A 22,262-nucleotide genomic window follows, 5' to 3' on the forward strand; every position below is an offset into this window, starting at 1 on the left:
AGTCAGAGTAAAAGCCTTCAGTAAGAAATGTAAACATTTTTCTAAATTTGGTCTGTTGCATAAGAACTGAAAGGTGAAACCAATGTTTCCCTCATTCCAGAACAAAAATAGATGAGAAGTACAAAGAGGATATTAAACTTTTAACTTTTCTTGAAGCCCCGTTATGATTAGCACAGAAGTGTGATTTCTCAGCTTCACTCTCTACATGTTTTTATGTCCATAAGACACTGTTTGATGGCTAGTTTCCCACACCATCCAGCTCACTTGAGAATCTGCCTTTGACATGATGTTTAATCTGTTTTTTTTAAAGGCTGACATTTCTCTAGGTGAGAAGAGAGACTACATGACTGTAATGGTAGCACACACTTTTTCCCGCAGGTTTTGGAAGGATGAAAAGAGAGGCCTGTTTTCTTTCTAGGCATTTTCATAGAATCATAGAATGTTTTGGGTTGGAAGGAACCCTAAGGATTTCCTAGCTCCAAACCACTGCCACAGGTTGCACTAGGCCAGGTTGCTCAAAGACTCATCCAAGCTGGTCTTGAACACTTCCAGGGATGAGGCAGTAATGAAAACAGTAAAAAACACTACAGATTAATGTTTCAGTGTTAGAGTCTGCTTCTATATGTTAGTGTCTGCTTCTTCTGGTGTTTCAGTGTTAGTGTCTGCTTCCTCCTCTGTCTGATAGATACAGAAGAGGAAGCAATACATTTAAGTTGATTTAACTTGAACAATTTGGATCATGTTGAGTAGGGGAAAAAGCAGTAAAATACATGTAAGCAAAGTAAAAGAAGAGAAAGCAGCAATTCTTCTAGAGGGTCAATGTGTACTTTTTAAACAGTGTATACACTTTCTGATGCATCTCCTGAATTTTATAACTTATGCCTGTATGAATTAAAGAAAATATTACCAATAACTAGGTGATCCAAATGTTGTAATGTACAACTTCTATGAACATTAGTTTTCAAGGAACATAACAATTTTGTCTATGAGCTCTTCCACTGTGGTACAACACCAGGGCATGTGAAGTGAAATGGGATTGTGTTCCTTGGGAATAGTGTGATTTGCTTTCTTTGTACCAGAAGAAAAAACAGTGAGTAGTACTGTTAATGCATTAAGCAACTACTGCAGCACAGCTTGCTTTCAAGGGCAATATACATACTTCTAATTATTTTAACTAGAAAACAAATTAAGTTATTGCCAGAAACACCTGTTTGATCTCCTGCAGTAAAGAAGGAAAAATGTTATATTAATTCTTTAGGCACTGTTGGGTTATACAAGATATATCCAAGATAGGATTTCTCAGGCACTTCGAACTCCTTCTAGGATGCTTTACAGCATTGTAAACCCTGCCTAAAAATGTGCTTAATTGTATTTTTTTCTCCATATTTACACTGCAAAAACACTTCAAAGCAATGAAAGGACTCACAAGAGGCATTTAATGCCTGCACATCCATCACCTATGCCTGTGTCATGGCATAGAAGTATTCCTGACAGATGTGGGTCCTGCAGGACGTCTATCTCAGTCATTCATCTTCATTGCTGAGTGTCAATACACCAAGCGTATGTAACGTGCACAAGAAGAGGATCTTGGCAAGTATATAACCCGTCACCTCTCAAGAGGAATTTTTCTTACTCTTATAATAGCCTGGATCATTGGTCTTCTGAGTGCAGTTTGTGTGGCTATGTATGTCATTATAAAGGTATCAAGTACATGTAGATCTATCAGAGATACTCTGTGATACCAAGTCCCTTGGCACCCTGTTATGAGTTACCTAGAGGTCCTCCCACAAGCACCTCTGACAGTTGTGTATTTATGTGTGCACAGTGCTTTGCTCTCAAGAAACCAGAGCCAGGCTTCTGTCTGGGGATTATCTATCACCTTCTCCAACAACCTGGAACACACGCTCAAATACAGCGCTTGAAAATCTAGTAGAAACAACCATGCAAAAGCCACTGAGGATATTTTTCACTCACCTCAGCTGCCAAAGGAGCTACCTGCCAATAAAACCGTCAGTGTGAGACTGCAGCAAATATCTTGCAATGCCCTAGTCACTGAAATGTTGTTACTTTGCAGCATTGCTTCATGAGACTCAAACCAGATTTGACAGATGTGGCCTTTTGCTTTCCATTCACAAACAAGCAGGAATAATCAAATTTAAAGATGCTTTGAGCACTGCTCTGGGTTTTCAGTAGTCTTCAGGCTCTTGCTGAGGACCTTGGCAGGGTTGGTTTATACGCAGTGGATGGCTGTCTTTTTTTCTTTATACAGGTGCCTCTTTTCACTTCATTGTCAGCTCAGCCAGTCAGCCTGCAGCAGAGCCTTGTAGGAATACAGAAAGAGGAATGAAGCAGCTGGAGATAAAAAGGCCGTAAGTTACTCTTTCCTCTGGTGGTGGGTGTTGCTCTGGTCCTGTTCTTCATGCCAGAATCCCACTGTCCTCAATGACTGTCCTAACTGCAGCCCTCACCCCTTCTTTTCATGGGCAGCTTTTAAAGCATGCAGAAGTACAGAGCAGAATATTCTCATTTCTCCATATTTGTAAGTTGAGATTTACTAAGACAGTTTTTCATGCTGCTGTGACTGCAGCACGACACAGTTGTCAGGTACAGGCCAAAGTCTGAGTGGTTAGGATTTGGGGTTTTTGAGGTCATAAGAGAGAAGTACCATAATCATCACTGCTTCTGAGGGGGATCAGTGGATCAGAATATGGATCCATTCATTCAGAGTACGGAGGGAACACTACCTCACACTGGTGCAAAGTTGGCTCATCACTCAAAGCCGAGTATGTACAAGAACAGCGGACAGGTTCTGGATCAGCTACATTAATATGCTGTCAGAATTCCAGCTTTCAGGCCATAGTGACCTGTGCTATGAACACTGAACACAGAATGTAACTGTTTTGTTATGCTATAGACTGCTCTCGAATAAATCCTATTACATGAAATTATTTCAAATACTGCTTTGCTGAACTCCAGAAGTCTTGGAGGGAGCCAGAAAATCTTGGTTTGTATTGTTTTGTTGTGTTTTATTTGTTTGGTTTTTTTTTAAGCCTACCCATGTTCAGGAAATTATCAGCCTATAAGAGACGTGATCCCTCCTTAAGCTGGGAGAATAGTCTTAAGATTCCCTCTCAAGACAAGAAAGAGAGAAAAGTGCTTCTAGATACTGATAAAGTTTTTGAGGCAAGTGCATTTTCGCTGAAATTTCCCTCTCACCTTTAAGAAAACTCAGTTTAGTGCCTAAAATTAATGGGCATAAATCTGTAAAGACGTGTGGAATTAAAGAGTATATGGAAGGCAAAAGACGCAAGAAAGGTAAAGGCTATGTAGCTACCTGGCACAGAAGGACATCTGTTCTGTGGGGATATCTGGTTGTTATTCAGCATAAAAAATGAGGGTGAGAGACATGAGAAGTTATAAGCCACACCCAGATACACAACAGGAGATAACAGACCAGAGCGCTCAGATCACTGGTGGGTAAGCCACTGCAGGAGCAATTCAAGGCATTGAGGAGGTTCAAGAAGGACTTTGTAACTGAAAAGAGGGGGTGTGGAACGGGTTTACCATGGTTCTTGTGGGAAAGAGCAAACTTACTTTTAGTTATCTGAGGGGTCTTGTGGGATTGTGTAAAAATTTCTGTGGGATGCTTGAAAGGAAGTGTGGAAAAGTGTGAAACTTATTAGGGGATGTTTAAGGGAAGGGACAAAGTTGAGGAAAGGAAGGACCAAGGTGGATGGGAAAGGAACAAGTATGTAAAAATGGAGAGGAAAGGGGAATAATAGGGGCCAGCTATGTGTAAATAAGTTGTTGGTCATATCCTTGACTAGAGAAGCCCAGCAGCTTCTCTGCAGTCTGTTCTGTCCCATCATCTTACTATACACTATTCATACACATTTTCCTGGCTGAGTGTGCTCTCTATTCTGTTTTTGTACATTTGTGTATGAGACACCAGTGACCTATAAGCCAGAACAGGGTGAGAGGTCTGGGAGCCAGCTACAAGAAAGACTAATGTGCTGGGGATCAGGCATAGGGAGCCTGGGGACCTGAGACCTGGCTGTGGGAGGGACCATGGGTCCAGATTTGTGTTTGTGTGAGTCTGGCAAACTTTGAACCCGAGCCTGATTAGCTGGTGAGTAAGAATGGGATCAGACCATTTGTATTGTTCATGTTTATGTGGGAGCTGTGTCTGCAGTGTTTGTGCTCAGCTCAGCTGCTGGCTGTCCCAGAGGTCAGGGTCTATCACAGCCTGGCTGTGCAGGACAAGGACTGGGATTCCTCAGTCTTGAAGCTGTCGGATTCAGCTTCCACCAAGCAATCACAACTCAGATGTCTACAAGCAGGCAAGCCACAGGAATGGACTCATACAATGCAAGGGCTCTTGGGAGAAGGTAGGATGGTGTTCTGCACAGATTAGACCATCTCCACCAGCATTCGTGACATACAGTGATAACAAAAAGAAAGAGCTACAGCCATATTTTCTGGCATAGTGTATATTTTGCTCTGAATTACTTAACAGTAAATCAGTGAAAGTGAAATAATTAACAAAAGGTAACAAAAACACAGTCTCTGTCCTGAGTCCTGATCTAGGCACAAAAATGTAAGCATTATGAAGAGATAGATTATAAGATAGAGATAAGAGATAGATTATAAGATCACTTAATTTTGCTTCTTCTGGTGCCATCAGCAGTTCTTGTCATTTGAAAATGCCGCAGCAGTGTCTTCAAGGACCTTCCTTCTCCCTTTGTTCTCCTCAGGAAATGCCTCTTCTCACTAACTCTTAAAGGGTCTTACACCTTTACCCAGTTACAGTTTGTAAGCACTGTAGAACATTTTGAAATATGTATATATAGAGAGAGTTTATGAGGGTAAAGCAAATTTTGCAGTTTGCTAAATTAAATTCTTAAACATCTTATTAGTGTGTTACGTTAAATCCTTGGCTATCTGGGCAGGATAAAATATTACAGTTTTATTTTACTCAGTTTATATATGGCATTACCAACCTAAACATAAGCTGAGAGCCAGATTTAAAAATGTACTGAATTTTCGTTAAAGCAATGCAACTATGTGCTTAAGTTAATCTTAAGTGTAAATTACTAGTCAGGTTAACCTTTATTTTCAGTTGAGGTTTATTTAAGTTAAGGAGCTCAGGACTTGTCTTTTGACATATTTTAATGAGTGAGAATTAAGTGTATGGGTTTCCATTGCCTCAATTACACTTGCCATAAGCAGGAGAAACTGTGCTGCAAGTAATAATAGCAATAAAAAGATACTTTATGTTTATTTATTTATTTATTTATTAATTTCAGGCAGAACACTCAGTTTCCAGAGGAATAAAATTCATGCTGATAAGAAGATTAAAGGCTGTTTAGACTACCATCATTTGCGGTCCATGGAGAATTTGAAAGCAATATATTCTGCTGGTGATACCTGCGTAAGTGGGATAAAAAGACTAGTAAAATTTTACTGAAATCGTTGTAGCTACTCATGCCTACAGGCAGTAAATCAATCATAAGTATCACAAGAGGAAAGGCATCAGGCTCATAAGTAAGAATGTCTGCTTTCAGTATGAAAATGCTTGATGATCTAAGCTTGAAGTTTCAAAAAATAATTGAGAAGATTTGTTCAGCCTTACATTTCCTCCCAAAATGAAATAACTTTATACAATTGACCTGTCAAAGCAAAATGCTGCATTTGAAGCTAAACTAAAGAAATGTATCTGAATTATTGACCTTCTACTAATTCAAAATACTTATCTCATGGACAGCACCAAGCATTATTATTAGACTTACTGCTTTCATTCAGACACTACTCAATGGTCAATAGAGTGCAGTTCTGCAAGTTTACAATGCTTCCAAGAACCAGCTGAAGGAAAATATATCTTTTCATTGTTTTTTATTTTTTATGTTTTAATCTATGAAAAATTCAATTCATTTAGGGTTGAATATAGTTTGACTTAGGGATTTATAAGAAACTCAAAGAAGTTCACGAAGTTCATAAAAAGCAAATGCAAACTTGAACCTCTAGAACAGAAAAAACACAGGCCCCAACAGCTGGGAACTGGCAGCTGGAAGAAGCTTTGCAGGGAAGGAATCAGGGACTCTGGTAAACAGCAAGAGAACTGAGAGCCAGCAGTGGACATCTGTGCCAAAGATAGGCAGCAGCATCCTGGGCTGCATCAGTCTGCATCTTCATGGAAGTGATTCTCCTCATGAATCTGGCACTTCTGAGAAAGCATCTAGAGTACTGAGTCCAATTTTGGGCTCCCCAGTACAAGGACATGGGCATACTGGACTCAGATTAAAAAGCAATCCTGTAGGATGGAATTAATCTCACTTTCACTATCCTGAAAGTCAGTGTGGAATTCAAGTTCCAACCACAGTTTTGTACAAAGCTTACCTTGTTCTCTTTAAAGAGGGTTTTCTAGCTGTTTGGGTTTGAGATTTTTGAAGGAAAGCTAGTGGTCTACCCAGTTTCATTTATCTTGAAGAGCTAATCCTCCTAGAAATGACATTCATTGTCATTGTGGCAGCTCATACCAAAGTTCAGAATTTCTCGCGTTTATCAGTGTTTTGTGTCCTTCACTTTGGGCAATTCATTGCATACTGGCAAACTATTTACTATTACAGTCTTCCTTCAGTTCTAACAGCTGTTGTCCTCCTTCTTCAATCAGCTTCTATTCTGGACTTAGCTCTTCAGTTTCTCTAAATCGGGATAGTACCATTTGATTACAAAGACATGATTACAGTGAAGGCGGACTATCTAGGCTTTTTTTTCTCCCTCTTCTTTTCACTGCTGAAGACTTTCACACAACAGTTACTTGTGTGAAGGCTCTGACATTTCCATGAGCTAATCAGAATATGCATAAGGAGACTCAGAGGATTTTCTTTACGAATATTTAAGTGACACAGTCAATTGGGCTGTGTTTTATTCTAGGAAACAGAAAAGAGTACCTGAAAAAGTAGTCAATTTCTCATACTCTGAAATTATATTATATTTGGTTTTTGTTTAAAAATAATCAGGAGGAATTCTTGCTGTTGTAGGGTGAAGTCAGATGTTAATTATTTACATTTTCCCCTTTATTCAGCACTTCTTTGTACATAATTGAAAATTTCTTCCCATTCAACAAGTAGTCCGCATTCCAGCTGAGTTTGAGTCTCCTAGAGGGAAAGGGTTTTTTTGTTATTGTTGGTTTTTAGTTATCCCCTGCTGATATCCTGTCGTCCAGTCAAGAGAGAATGAACTTGCAAAAGGCTTTCAGCAGTGGAAAAGCCACTGAAGCTTTGCTGTAAAATCATGCATAAAATGTACTGGAAAATACTGAGCTCACAGAGCTGGAATATAAAATCATAGTAACAGACCACTAATGAGTTTGACACACTAAGTCCAATATTGATTTGAAACAATTTTATGTAGGTCTTGTGTACAGCCTGAGTGGGAAGTGGATGTAATAAAGAGGCTAACACAATTAATCTGTAAAAGTGTATAGGGTGAAGCAAATAATCACACCAAAGTTTTAAATGGCCATTAAATATCTGGTCAAATTTCATCTTACCTGCTTTGCCTGAGAATATTGGCATGCCTAAGAGAGAGCAATTAAGTATCTAAAATGACTTGGTATCCAAATGAAGACTTTTTGGAAAAAATAGATTTGTTAATTAATTTAACACACTAGATTGCCTGTGGATAGTCAGCACTGTTGTGAGCAATTGGCAGTTTCATGCACAGGTAGATACAGATTATTGTAAAGTCACCAAAATGGAACCTGAAAGTAGTTTACAAGTATGTGCAGTGTTTTCACTACTGAATCCTGTGGAAATCATTGTGTAAGTCAGAAGAGCACAGAAGACAATCTGGATTCTGGTTGGAATGTAGGGTGGAAGGCTGTCCTGGGTTTAGCAGTAGCAGTCAGTTTTTCTCCGTCTTGGTAGCTGGTGCAGTGCTGTGTTTTGACTTCCAGCCTGGGAACAGTGCTGATAACACCGATGTTTTCAGTTGTTGCTAAGTAATGTTTACCCTGACCAAGGACTTTGTGAGTCTCATGCTCTGCCAGGGAGGAGGGGAAGCCGGGAGGAAGCAGAGACAGGACACCTGACCCAAGCTAGCCAAAGAGGTATTCCATACCACAGCACACCATGCCCGGGGTGGGGGTAATTGGGAGTTACCCAGAAGGATACGGGGTCTTCTGGGTTGGACTCGTTTTTTTGGCAGGTGGTATCGTATTCTCTTCCCTTGTTATTTTCTCTTATCATTGTTGTCGTTGGTGGTAGTGGTGGTGATTTGTGTTGTACATTGGTTGCTGGACTGTTCTTGTCTCAACCCGTGGGAGTTGCATTCTTTCGATTCTTCTCCCCTTCCCTCTGGGAACAGGGAAGGGGCGGGGGGGGGGGGGGGGGGGGGGGGTGCAGAAGGAAAGAAAGAGGGAGGAAAAGGGAGGGGAGTGAGTGAACGAGCTGTCTGGCTAGGTTTAAACCACGACAAAGGCTAATCTGCATTTTAAAGTCAGTTTAATGAAATTTATGAGCACAGTTGAATGGACACACTTTTTTTTTTTTTTTAAATATATAAACAAGGCAGTATGGCAACACCAGTCAGAAAAGTAATTTGGAGCTGCACACATACAGCATGCTTACACATCTCTCATGCTTCAGGGAAAGAGGACCAAACACCATGGAGTAAATCGATTCCTTGGGACATTTTGATGTTTTTTTTTTTCTGAATCTATTTTTTTGCTGCAATATTGTAGAACACAGTTTGAGATGTTAAGATTTATTTTCATGTCTCCTACACAAAGTCTCTATCAGAAAACAGCATTAGCAGGATGTTCTCAAAGAGCCAAATGGGCTGCCAATCTGAGACAGCAGGAAGGCCATATTCTCTGTTATCTTATGTATTATTATGAGCCATTTCATGAAAATGAAAAGTTGGTTGTCCAGTTTATTCTGTAGTATCTTCCCACCTTTCTGTTTTTTTCCTGCTTTGCAAAGCTTCTTACATAGTTCTCATCCCTTTTTAAAGACTTGTGTGAAGAAAGCTATGCACACACTCACTGTTGTGCTGAAAAAATTACCAAAAAAATTTTTGTGGTTTAAGGCCAATTCAGACAATTGACCTATTACACTAGATATTAATTTTAATTGTTGCACACAACCGAAACTTTTGGAATGAACAAATGCTATCCAAATATTAATTAGTTATCAAACTATTTTTCTGCCCTGCTACACAGTAAACTCAAAAGTGTAAGTTATAAAGCCAAATATGTTTAGGGTGTTAGACAAACAATGGGCCAGATTCAGACTGACAAAACTCAGCCAGATTGTTGTGTATGACTTAGTAAAGTTTTACTGTCTAATATGTGAAATACATAATTTAATAATGCTACTCTATTCATTGTTTTACTTCCTTTGCAGAGGTGAAATTGATCTTTTCTCTGTGGGGACCACATTACCATAGATCTGAGTTATTGGGAAACAAAGCTAAGCTTTTGTTAAAGAAGACTATAATGCAGGAATGCATGTTAATGATTAAGAAATGTAAGGGTTCTTCTAATCTAAATTACAGCCTATCTGTTATCCAAACCTGATGTCATTTACATGAGAAGCTGTATCTTAAGCTACCTGATTTAATCCACTTTTTTGCAATTCCGGATTTACCTGTAATAGATATTTTGCTGGAGTTGTGTCTGGTCACAAGGCTGGAGGCTGAATAGTATTGTATACTGTGTCCGTATTACCCTATTTTGTTCACAATGTATTCTTGACTCTGGGACTGCAAATGTTCTGATTAACCCAGTTAAGTTAACCCCTGCATATTGAATAACCCAGTTAAGAAACCTTTATTTCTTTTCTGGGGGGCTATAGTGAAGGTCTAGCATGAACAAGCAACTCTTCAAAGTAGTTTTTAAGTTATTCAAGCACAGTTTCATTTATCTGAGATTTAATCTATGCAAACAACAATTTTGAAACAGTTCATCATGGTATGGGATTTCACAAGGTACTACATAATATGTAATAGTTCTTGCCTTCAAACCAATTTCTCTCAATGTTGTTTTCTGTAAGTATTGCTTGATCTAATGGAACTTCTTCTAGAGCTCTACTAGAACAAATTTATTACCTCTTGAAACTTATTCCAGTATGTAGCATACTACAAAACATTAGGTATAGTTGCTAAAATAGATAATTTTCTGTACAGCTCTTCTTTCTGAAGATTTTTTGAGAAATAGAACTTACCTTTATGAAATAAATTATTTTATTCTCCCATGGGGCCTTGTTATGCTAAGAAAAGTAATTTTGATAATAAGAGCTTCCAATAGGAAACAGATTTTCAGTAACTTTGAAATATGTGAATTAAATTTGCTCTGTAAGGATTTGATTCACAAAAAATTTTACACAATTGGTAAAATATGCATGATTAGGACCAATTTTAACAAGATTATAGTTCCATTACGCCAAGAAACATTAATGTTTAAATGCTCCTGAGCCTGAAGAATATTTTTTCATTTAATTTTTTTTTAATTTATCTTTTTTACATGACTGTGAAATACGGTATTAAAGAATCAAGAACACAGTTGTGTTTCTGCACCTATTACATGCAGTTAAAAGCATCATGATACCTTTTTTCTGTAACCTGCCCCATCTCTGTGAGTTCCTTGACCATGCTGCTTGCGTTCTCACAATTCACCATGAGTCAATTTTATCCTCTCACTTAGGATGAGGAGAATATAATTATAAAATGTCCATCATATTTGAGAAATCATGTCAGTGAGGTGAAGTTCCCTACAACTGGAAAAAGGGAAATATAACCCCCATTTTCAAGAAGGGGAAAATGGATGACCTGGGGAATTACAGACCAGTCAGTCTCACCTCTGTGCCTGGCAAAATCTTGGAGCAGATTCTCCTGGAAGGCATGCTAAGGCGCATGAAAAACAACAAGGTGCTTGGTGACAGCCAGCATGGCTTCACTAAGGGGAAATCCTGCCTGACCAATTTGGTGGCCTTCTATGATGGGGCTACAGAACTGATGGACAGGGGTAGAGTTGATGTCATCTACCTGGACTTGTGCAAAGCGTCCCACACGACATCCTTGTCTCTAAATTGGAACGACATCAATTTGGCGGATGGACCACTCAGTGGATAAAGAACTGGCTGGATGGCCGCACACAAAGAGTTGTGGTCAATGGCTCAGTGTCCAGCTGGAGACCAGTAACGAGTGGTGTCCTTCAGGGATCGGTGTTGGGACCGGTCTTGTTCAACATCTTTGTCGGTGACATGGACAGTGGGATTGAGTGTGCCCTCAGCAAGTTTGCCGATGACACCAAGCTGTGTGGTTTGGTTGATACGCTGGAGGGAAGGAATGCCATCCAGAGGGACCTTGACACGCTTGTGAGGTGGGCTGATGCCAACCTCATGAAGTTTAACCATGCCAATTGCAAGGTCCTACACCTGCGTCAGAGCAGTTCCAGGCACAGCTACAGGTTGGGCAGAGAAGAGATTCAGAGCAGCCCTGTGGAGAAGGACTTGGGGGTGTTGGTTGATGAGAAAATGAACATGAGCCGGCTTCAGTGTGTGCTCGCAGCCCAGAAAGCCAACTGTATCCCGAGTTGCATCAAAAGGAGCGTGACCAGCAGGTTGAAGGAGGTGATCCTGCCCCTCTACTCTGCTCTTGTGAGACCTCACCTGGAGTATTGTGTGCAGTTCTGGTGTCCTCAACAGAAAAAAGGACATGGAACTGTTGCAACAAGTCCAGAGGAGGGCCACGAGGATGATCAGGGGACTGGAGCACCTCCTGTATGAAGACAGGCTGAGGAAGTTGGGGCTGTTCAGCCTGGAGAAGAGAAGGTTGTGTGGAGACCTCATAGCAGCCTTCCAGTATCTGAAGGGGGCCTATAGGGATGCTAGGGAGGGACTCTTCATTAGGGAGTGTAGTGATAGGATAAGGAGTAATGGGTTAAAACTTAAACAGGGGAAGTTTAGATTTGATATAAGGAGGAAATTCTTTCGTGTGAGGGTTGTGAGGCACTGGAATGGGTTGCCCAAGCCATGAATGCTCTAACCCTGGCGGTGTTCAAGGCCAGGTTGGACAGCGCCTTGGGTGACATGGTTTAGTGTGAGGTGTCCCTACCTAGGGCAAGGGGATTGGAACTAGATGATCTTAAGGTCTTTTCCAACCTTAAATAGTCTATGATTCTATTATACTTGCCTGTAATAAAATGGATGTCTTTTTTATATGGGGAAACAGTGTCCAGTCATAAACTATGTTTTGTTATATCCATCCCCAGCTTTTATTCATTATGTCAAAGTTCTACCACTCCTGCAGCCTGGGAAATGATCAAGAATTTGCTAGTGTTAGCAATGCACTGAGTCAGGTTGAGATTTTTTAAACATGTGTAAACCTAAGATAAACAGCTAAACAGTTTTTCAGCTCTCAAACTTAAATGCTTTAGTGAAGCTGAGTTCATTCATGAGAGCTGTTCTGGCAGTTCTGAGCAGCAAATGTAATCTTTCTTTATGTAACTACACTCTTTTTCTCCATTCCCTAGAACTTTCTTAAAAATACTAGGCATACACAGTATTTTGTGTTATTTCTAAACAAAGTAAAATTCCATGATACTTACAGTTAATTAAAGGAAAAGATGTAAGTAAGTGCTTAATCTTGTTAATTTCTAGGAGGTATACACTTCAATTAGCATACAGTTAAATATGATGCTAAATCATAGTTCTGGCTTGTTTATCACCCATGCTCAGTTCTCCTTTCAGATGTCTTCTTCATCTCACCCCTCTTTCTTCTCTGTCTTTCAGTGATTTCAAAACTGCTGCTTCATTTACATTTAGAAGGCAAACCTTTTCATGATGTAGATTCCCCATCTAAGCAATATTTCAATCACTAGCTAAAGATTAAAAATCAATGTCTGTATTTACTGAGGAAGATGCTTCAAGTCTAAAAAGAATTGACTTGTTTGTTTTTTTTTTTATAATTAATGTGATCAGCATCAATATTAATTTGCAGAAATCTTCAGTCTGATGATACCTTTTTGCTGCTGTGGTCAAGATAAAACATGAAACATTGAACATGAACATAAAAGGTTAAACATAAAACATCTCCTCACCTCTCTTTCAAAAGCAGTCTTAGAAAGGCAATATCCAGAAAAGTTCTTTAGAAGATACTTCGTAGCAATCTGTAAAGCAATCTGCAGAGAAATCCCTTCAGTCTTTGATACTTCATAAGCAAGGATTGTAACAACAATACTTAGGGGTTGAATGGGGACTTTAATTTCCTACTTAGTTTTCATTTGGCCCTTTGCCAAGAGCCTGTCATCACTTTATTTTATTGTATGATGAACCATGTCTGCAAAGAAGGCAGCAGAGACCCTTTGAGATTTCCATCAAGAATACATGGGAATCCTGCACTGACATATTCTACTTGGAAGACAGAAGCAAGAGAGACAATTAGGCAATACCTAAGGACCACAGAGGCACTGCAGGGTGCCAAAGGACTAAAGGTAGACAAACTGAAGGACTAAAGCTTTGTGAGGATCCTGGGTAGGAACTAAGCTGAGAAGGTGCTGTCAGTACATAAGATAGACGTGGTATAATGATTCTCTACTGAAACCTTTAACTCAGAACTGTGCCAGCAGAAAGGTAAGGAGTTTGCATTCTGCTGGTCATGGCAAAACACAACTATATTCCCTCTGATGAAGCCTGGGTATTTTATCTTAGTAGGGAGAGGCGGAGGCTAACATGCAAACATAACCCCTTCTGTCATTGCACACTACTGATTTCTACAGGCTACTGGTCTGATTAACAGCTGATGCCAGTTTCCGATCATTAGTATCAGAGAACTGTTATTTTTTAAAAATACTGTAATACTCTACACATAACCTAATAATTTCAAGAGAAAAAAACTCCCTAATTACAATCTAAACTGGGGGACCAAGAAGAAAAAAAGAATGTTATACTCACTGGCCCATTACATTCCCTTCAGTTTTTAAGGATTATTTATAGGCCGTTTGTATTACAGTCACATGTAAAGGGCCAGAACTTCCTGGTACCTCCGCTCTCCTGCAATATGCTGAATCATACAATAAATGGCAGCCTTTTCTTTAAAAACTTTAAGGTAGGAAGTATATGCTTGCAAGTATTGCACAGATCACACCATGGAAAACATTTTAAAATGAAAGGCTGAGAAACCAATGGGCTGTACCTCTCAAAGAGCATGTTACGCATGCTGTAAGGTTTAACCCTGGCTTTCTGTGAGGTAGATTTATGATTGCTTGGGATAGGCTAAATTCCCTTTCAGGATGCTGCCATGTATTTCTCATTAAAAAAAAAAAAAAAAAAAATTGATTTTCTACATTTTAGCTCATTCTTGTATCCAAGAGAAAAAAAAAAAAAAGATAAATCCACAAGAAGATGATGGAGAGGCTAGGATGTGCAATATAAGAGGATCTGTACAAACACTAAACAGTGAATTCCCTTGTCTTATTTAGTAGTGTATATTTAGCAGTGTTTTTACTGTGAGGGTGGTGAGGCACTGGAATGGGTTGCCCAGTGAAGTTGTGAATGCTTCACCCCTGGCAGTGTTCAAGGCCAGGTTGGACGAGGCCTTGGGTGATATGATTTAGCATAAGGTGTCCCTGCCCATGGCATGGGGGTTAGAACTGGATGATCTTAAGGTCCTTTCCAACCCTAACTATTCTGTGATCATCTGATGTATGTACATAGATGTATGAATATATCCTTTTCTTTTCCTGTTTGTCTCTCATTATCAGCGATTCTCCCCAAACTGCATCTTCTTATATATCTATCTGGTTTGTAGGCAATACCTTGTCTTTCATCTTTATATAACCATTCTCCTCCTCAGTTCTCAGCACAGCAGCCTGTTTCTTCCTCTCAGCTTCCACACAGCAATAGTCCCCCCCCCATCCTCCCCCATATTTTCCTATATAGATATGCAGTCCCTCAATTCTCAGCACATGCACTTATTTAACTTTTCTTAAATTTGGGAATGTATCTCTTGCTTAAGTTCTGCTCAGTTTTACTTGAGGGAAAAAATGTGCTGGGACTCCTTATGTGCCTACGGGAGAGTAGCAAGTATTTTAAGCTATGTTGCCTTATAATAAAAAAATCAGATACATTATTTGTCTAGGGTATAATCATGTAAGTTTGCTCTACTTACAGTCTGGAAGACATACCGAACCTTATTGTTTTAAGTTGGCACACTGTGAAATATAAGCAGAACTGACCAAACATTGTTGTTTTAAAAGAGCTTTTAAAATTTTGTAATCACAGTTTTTGTTTTATTTTGCACACAGCCATGAAAGCATAGCATAGCAGATATGAGAGCGCACATTCACACTGATAAAACCAGTAACATTTTACACACGTACCATCAGACACAGTCATAATACCATAAAATGCAGCATATGTTTTAAAGGTCTTTTTTCCCCTTTTTGTTCAAGCAGCTTTGTTCTTGTTTCATCGTTTCTCACTCAGAATCTTTGTGTCTTCTCTCTAGTTTGAGAATGAAACAGTATGAACACCACAAACTCTGCAGGGAGTTCAGGAAAGTCACTATTACAATGTTGGTTCCTGCAGTTTTCATGGCTTCTTACACAGACAGAACCACAAAAAAGATGCTGAATCTAGGGCAATTCTTCCAGCTTTGCACTATACAGTGGCAGTGGGGAAGCAGAAGGACTCACTATGTATGTCCAGCAACAATGAAGCAATCCCTATTTAATGAGAATGAAGAAAAAGCCATTTTTTATCTCAGATGCTCAAGCATTCATCCTTCTATGGGGTTCAGCCTTTGTACAGGGACACTGCAGCTCCCTTGCAAAATACAGCTATCAACTTCTAACATGACTATTTTATCTCATGAGCCTGCCAGAAGCACATATTCTGCTATAGGTACATTTTTTTCATGACTATTCACAGAACTGGAAATTAATTATTGTTCTGACTCTTTCTTTCTCTCTAACCCATCTTTGTCCTTAGATTCTATTTCCCTCTTGCTCCCTATTTCCTTTTGCCAGTGGAAAAGGGTGAAAACAGAAAACAGCAAGACCTACGGATATCTCCTGGTTTGAGATACCCACTGTTTGATGGACTGCTTCTGTACCCAGCATCAACAGGGGTCAGATAAAACATAGGACCTCTGGAAACTACAGTCTAGCAGTTACATCTTTGAGTGAGTAGTCAGCAGAAGGGTCATGCTCCTGAATGCTGTCTGCCTGTACTCATAATATAAATTCAGCAACACATAGTATATTGTTGATTATTCTGCTTTCATTCTGGAATATGAAGTAGCATAAGAAAGTTTTCCTGCTATGGATGTCTGGGGAATATGCTGAGCTGCCCAAGAAACATGCAGGCATTGCATAAATAGATGTGCCTGGCAGATGCTTGCTAAGAGAGGGGGGGGTTTGCATTGGTTTAGCTTTGTTTTCTGAGGATATGAAACTCAGAAAATTCAGTGAGGCTTAATTCAAAATTAGCTATTTTTAAGTATGGAGCAAGAACTGGAACTTTCAACATGTGTTTGGTGATGCTAAGGTGGGGACCATCCATCCTCCTGCAGAGGCTCTTCAGACTCTGGAGGACCACTGTCAGCCTGCTGCCTACCCTTGATGAGCCAGTCATATCCATTAGCTGCCTCCTGATTGTTTGCAACCACTGGAAACTGCAATCAAATTGAACAAGAGGAGAGAGCTCAGGTATGTTGAATTCCTTAAAATGTTATGAAATTAGACAGCTGAGTAGAAGGAAAAAGGTATATGTGTCCATGCTGAAGAAAAGGTTAAGAAGCTTACTTGCCACTGGACATCAAAGAATCAATAGAGACAAGATGTGCTACTGATTGAACTCCTTTCATTCTGCTGCTCTGGGAACAATATTTTCAGCATTTAAGTGTGAGGGAATTTTCTGCACTTGGTGATAAACTGTGTTTAATCGTTTTTACATTAATGGTGACTTTCACCTAGCTAAGGGATTATCATGGTAGTGTGCAATGAATTTATCAATTCTTCTGGATTTGTTACCTTTTGCAAGTTTGATACAGTGTTTTCCAAAAAAAAAAAAAAAAAAGAAAAATATCTCGGCTGATATTTTATTCAGACTTTGAGGCATATGTTTTTCCACCTTTTTTTTTTCCCTAAAAGCATATTTAAATTTATTTAAAAACTAGGTAAACTAGGAAGCAGGTAAAAATGTTGTAATTTCTCAGCAACTGCTATCTACCAACTTGTTGTTTGCCAGTTCATGTAATCATCAAATCTAAGATGCTGAAACTGGAACTAATACTCCTTATAACACACGTAAGATATTTTAAACAGTAAATCAGTAATGCCAAAGGCTATTTATATAATTAAAGACCTAAGAGTATAGAAATAAAGTTGGTGTTTTTTTTTTTTTGTTGGTCTTTTTCGTTGTTGTTGCTTTTTTGAGTTTTGTTGTTTTTTTCCCCCTGAAAGATTAGTTTACAACTAATTATAACTGTTACCTCAGTTTTCGATAAAAGGCTTTACCTTACTGCCAGACAGCAGTAGAAAGCTAGGCTGACTATATGAAGGAAGCTAGAACAGAGGAAATATTTGCATACTAACTTAAAAGAATCTTAGTTAAACCATCTGAAACTAATACATACATAGGATACTGAGGTTGCATGTTTTTCTCTGCCATGTGCAAAGAATAATAATTTATATTAAGTTACTTGCCATCTTAAAATGATTGAGCCTCATGTTTTCTGCATGGTTTAGTACTTTCAAAGTGGGACAAGTAATTATCTCTTACATAATAAACCATCTGCATGGATATAATTAAACATTTGCTCAGTTGCATTTGATATTAAACCAGAAAAAGAATGTGGTTAAGTAGCATTTATCATGCAAAAGATGCCAAAATCAGCTGAAAAAAACATCTAAAACATCCTGGTTAGTTGCTGAGCTTTTGAAGGGGTCTTGAATAGATCTCAAATGTAATGCTGCATAACTCGGGTTGACATGGTAACGTGCATAGTAAGGAAAATCTCAGCTTTATTAGCAACTTCATTTTAATTCCCTCCCCTTTTCATATGCTCCTCTCAGTTTCTGGAGTAAATGTATCTTAAGAGGCTCTGATTGTAACTCGTAATTATTTGGCATAATTAAGATGGTGTTCTAGTCTTTTATTTTGTAAGCAGCAGAGTAGTAGCAGGAACGTAAGATGAATCCCTAGCAGCATTTTTAAATGACCATGTTAAATTTAATGCTGTTCTGAGACAGATTATGTGTGTTGTTTGGTTAATGGGATGCTTGCTATATTAGGACTGATCTGACAGCACTTTGCCAGAGGAAACAGGCAGAAAAGAAGAGATTTTCTCAGTACAATTACTCTAACAAACGTACAAGCTGTTAAGGGTCAATGACCAGAGCCATAGGCCCTGAGAAGACAAAACCAGAAGCACCATAGCTTGAGAACACAGGCTGCAGAAATGATATCAGGGTATAAAAGGACCCTGTAAGACAGAGATAAGAGCAAGTCTGCAAGACCAAAACTGAGACATAGTCAACACTTTTGGAATATTTGGATAAAACTGAGGCTTCATAAATGACCAAAATTGTGGGTTTTAAAAGTAATATAAAAAGTAATATAAAAACACCTCTTTAAATTGTTTTAGAATAATTCTTTTTAAAAGCTTTATTTCTTCTCCCAAGTAAACCCTACTTTGTTTTTAGGTAGGATTCACATCTTTATACAGTTCCTAATCATCTTCTGTGCATGAGAGAGCACTACAGATGGTGTGGGATGTGTCTGGCACCTTATAGCATGTGATTGAGAGGGAGGGAAGGAAGAAACTGCAGAGCTAGGATATCATCTGAGGAGCAAGATAGAGTAGGAAAGTAAAGTGCTATGCTGCATGAATGTATAAGGTACGGACAGAGCTAAAGAGGAGAGGCAGGATCTGTTTCATTGTGTGACACTTGACATGTCTGCTGAATTCAGAATCCCAAAGGGACTCAAACTCATCCAGCCTATTGGGTATTTTGTGGATGATAAAGAGAGTACTTCAGCTCTGAAGCTGACTGAGGGATAGGAGAACTGCAAGATTCCACAGAGGACAAATAAAGGCAGACTCGGAGTGACCAAGAAAAGCTTAGCTGAAGCTTTCCCTGCAACCATGACACTGGGCACTCTTCAACCCCAAAACAGCTTATCACTTAGAAAAATGAGATGTTATCATAACAGTAGACAGCAGTGTTATGGAGTGAGAAATGACTGTTCATCACCTGGTTTTACATGGGAATCTTGATTTACCATGGAAATACTGACATCACTGTGAGAGAGATCTCTTACAAAGGAAATCTGATCAACAAATTAGAACTTGAAAAGAAACCTGACAGATGAAAGAACAGAAAAGTTCCTCCTCTTCTGTGATAACTGCATAATTAACAAGATTGAAAATGGTTGAAACTAGCTTTCATGACAGCTTCTGGATCCATGTAGCTCCACACATCTAATGTCTGAGTCCTTCCACAATAGCATTCCAGAGCATCAAAAACCAAGCCATCTTTTAAGATGACAAGTGGATTTTCTGTTGTTCATATAATTATAAGCGTAGTAATCCTGATAAAATAAAACTGAGGAAACAAAACAAGATTAATTATTTGGAGGAAGTTTCCCCTAGGCCTACATCATTCAAAATGGAAGAAAGGAGAAATTTTAATGTCACTATCTACTATAATATCATCAATTAATTGTTAAGCTTAAAAAATGCTGGTTTTCCACATGGACTTGCTTTACTGAAGCTTCACAAACTAAAACCATGCTTGATTAAAGGTCCTTTATTTTAAAGCTATAAAGAGGTATAATTCTGTTTATGTAAAACATCCCGTTATAAATTTTTAAGGGATTTTTTACACCAAACTTACTAAAGCAAAATAATTAGTTCTTCAAAACAGAGGACTCTGAATTCTTAAACCATGACACACTTTCATGGCAAATTAGGTTTTGCTTTGTTATCATCTAAGAGTATGTAGATTAACTTGCATAATACTACTTTCATTTCTATCAACAATGGTTTGAACGTAATCTTAAGATTGGTAATTGAGTTCTTCCTGGCTGTTAACAGTAACAGCCTCTCTTTCTCAAGATTAATGAGTAAGGCTATATGTGAATGTATTTCACATTATCTGCACTGAAACTTTCAAACTGTAACCACATGGACAAGCTGAAAAAGGGTTAATCTGTTGATACAGCACTGCCAGCTACACTGTATCTTCTAGGTCTCATTAGTTTCCCCAAATAAACATAGCTACTGTATAGATAACAATGACCATAGTTCTTATCAAAGCACTAAACTGACAGACCACAGTTTTAAAATTGCAGAAAATATCTGTCTATCCCAGCCTAAAGTTTTTACCTTACATTTTCTAACATGTAATTGTAAATAGCTGGTCTTAAAGATTTTAATTTGGAATCATTCCAGACCATTGTAATTTAGACTGGATGAAGAGTTTTCCAGGTCAAGTTTTAAATGAACTCTGGGCTAACTAGTTTACTGCAGTAGAATTGAAGGTATCTGCAACTGCCCAGAAGTGTAGCATGTTGGGCATATTTCAGTTTTGTGTTTAAGCTTCTGAAGTCCGAATTCACTTTCAGGCATTTAAATTATTTCTTTGGGGAAATGGGAGAAGACTATCTGTTATGTTTACTTGCCTTCTCCATTTACTAACTGTTTAGTTTATCTCAGAGTCTCTAAATTTTATTCTTTCTAACTTTCATTCTTTTTCCTCTTTGTACACTGTTTTTGTTATCTGTGCATCTCTGACACAATCTGTGATGACTGTGGGAATACTGTAAGTTGTTCTGATTTTACCTGATGTTACCACAAGTCACAACTACTCTTAACAGTATCATTGCTAATTAAAACACTTCAACTATCAGACAGAAAAATGTTACTGCCTGTATATTTACATTAATTTTTCTTTAGCGATAAGGTATTTAGGCTTGATATTTGTGATTATTTTGTTTGTCTTTTATCTGATGAACCTTACAGCTACGCAAAACCTTAGAATGGCTAAGTATACCTGAACTAGCATCAACAGAGATGTTATTAAAGAGTACTTCTCTAGACCTTATATTTTCAATAACTTGGAGCTAAAATTATTTCATGCTCAGCAGCTTAAACCAATACATACTATTTATCTGTGCATTAATGGTATTGGTCGGGAAGAAATCTTTAAGATTTAATCTTTAAGATTGCTGATTAATCTTTAAGATTAATCATTAAAATTGCTGATTGATGGCCACCTGAACATGAGCCAGTTTGTGCCCAGGTAGCCAAGAAGGCCAAGAGCATCCTGGCCTGTATCAGAAATAGCGTAGCCCTCAGGACTGGGACACTGATATCCCCATGTAGTTGACATCTGGGAGGCCACACCTCAAATACTGCTCTCAGTTCTGGGTCCCTCACTTCAAGAAAGACATTTAGGTGCTGGAGCAGATTCAGAAAAGGGCAACAAAGCTGGTGAAGGGTCTGGAGAACAAGTCCTATAAGGAACAGCTGAGGGAACTGGGAGTCTAGCCTGAAGAATAGAAGGCTCAGGGGGGACCTTGTCGCTCTTCACAACTACCTGAAAGGAGGATGGAGGGAGATGGGGTTCTATCTCTTCTCCCAAGTAACAAGTGATAGGACAAGAGGAAATGGCCTTAAGCTGCACCAGGGCAGGTTTAGATTGGATATTAGGAAAAATTTCTTCACCAAGAGGGTGATCAGACATTGGAACAGGCTGCCTAGGGAAGTGGTGGAATCACCGTTCCTGGAAGTGTTCAAAAAAAAAAAAAGGCCCTTAGTGACACGATTTAGTGGTGGACTTGGCAGAACTGGCGTAATGGTTGGACTTGATGATCTTAAAGGTCTTTTCAAACCCAGTTAATTCTATGGTTCTATGATTCTAAGATTACCATGACAGTTTGGAGGTTGAATCTCAAGTGAGAATTGAAATTCTCAAATGAGAATTAAATTTGCAGGCATAATGTAGAGAAATCTTTAATTATGAAATTGATTCTACCTGCTGCTCTGCTTAGCCATAGGTGGTTGGATGGAAAGACCATCAGTAAAGAGGTCTTTCCAGACCATGTAAGCAGTAGACCAGGATCCCTCCATAGTACATAACCCACATGAGGAGAGAAGTGTTAGCCTCCTTACAGCAACAGCTGGTGCCTTACACCCTTAACGCGTGAGTTAACTGTGGGAAAGGATGGCATCCAAATCCTCATTCAGAAAAG

The sequence above is a fragment of the Pezoporus flaviventris genome, unplaced genomic scaffold, assembly GCF_033815535.1.
Source record: "Pezoporus flaviventris isolate CSIRO_AGI_PZ_B2104156 unplaced genomic scaffold, CSIRO_AGI_Pfla_v1 ptg000025l, whole genome shotgun sequence".
Classification (NCBI taxonomy): Eukaryota; Metazoa; Chordata; class Aves; order Psittaciformes; family Psittacidae; genus Pezoporus; species Pezoporus flaviventris.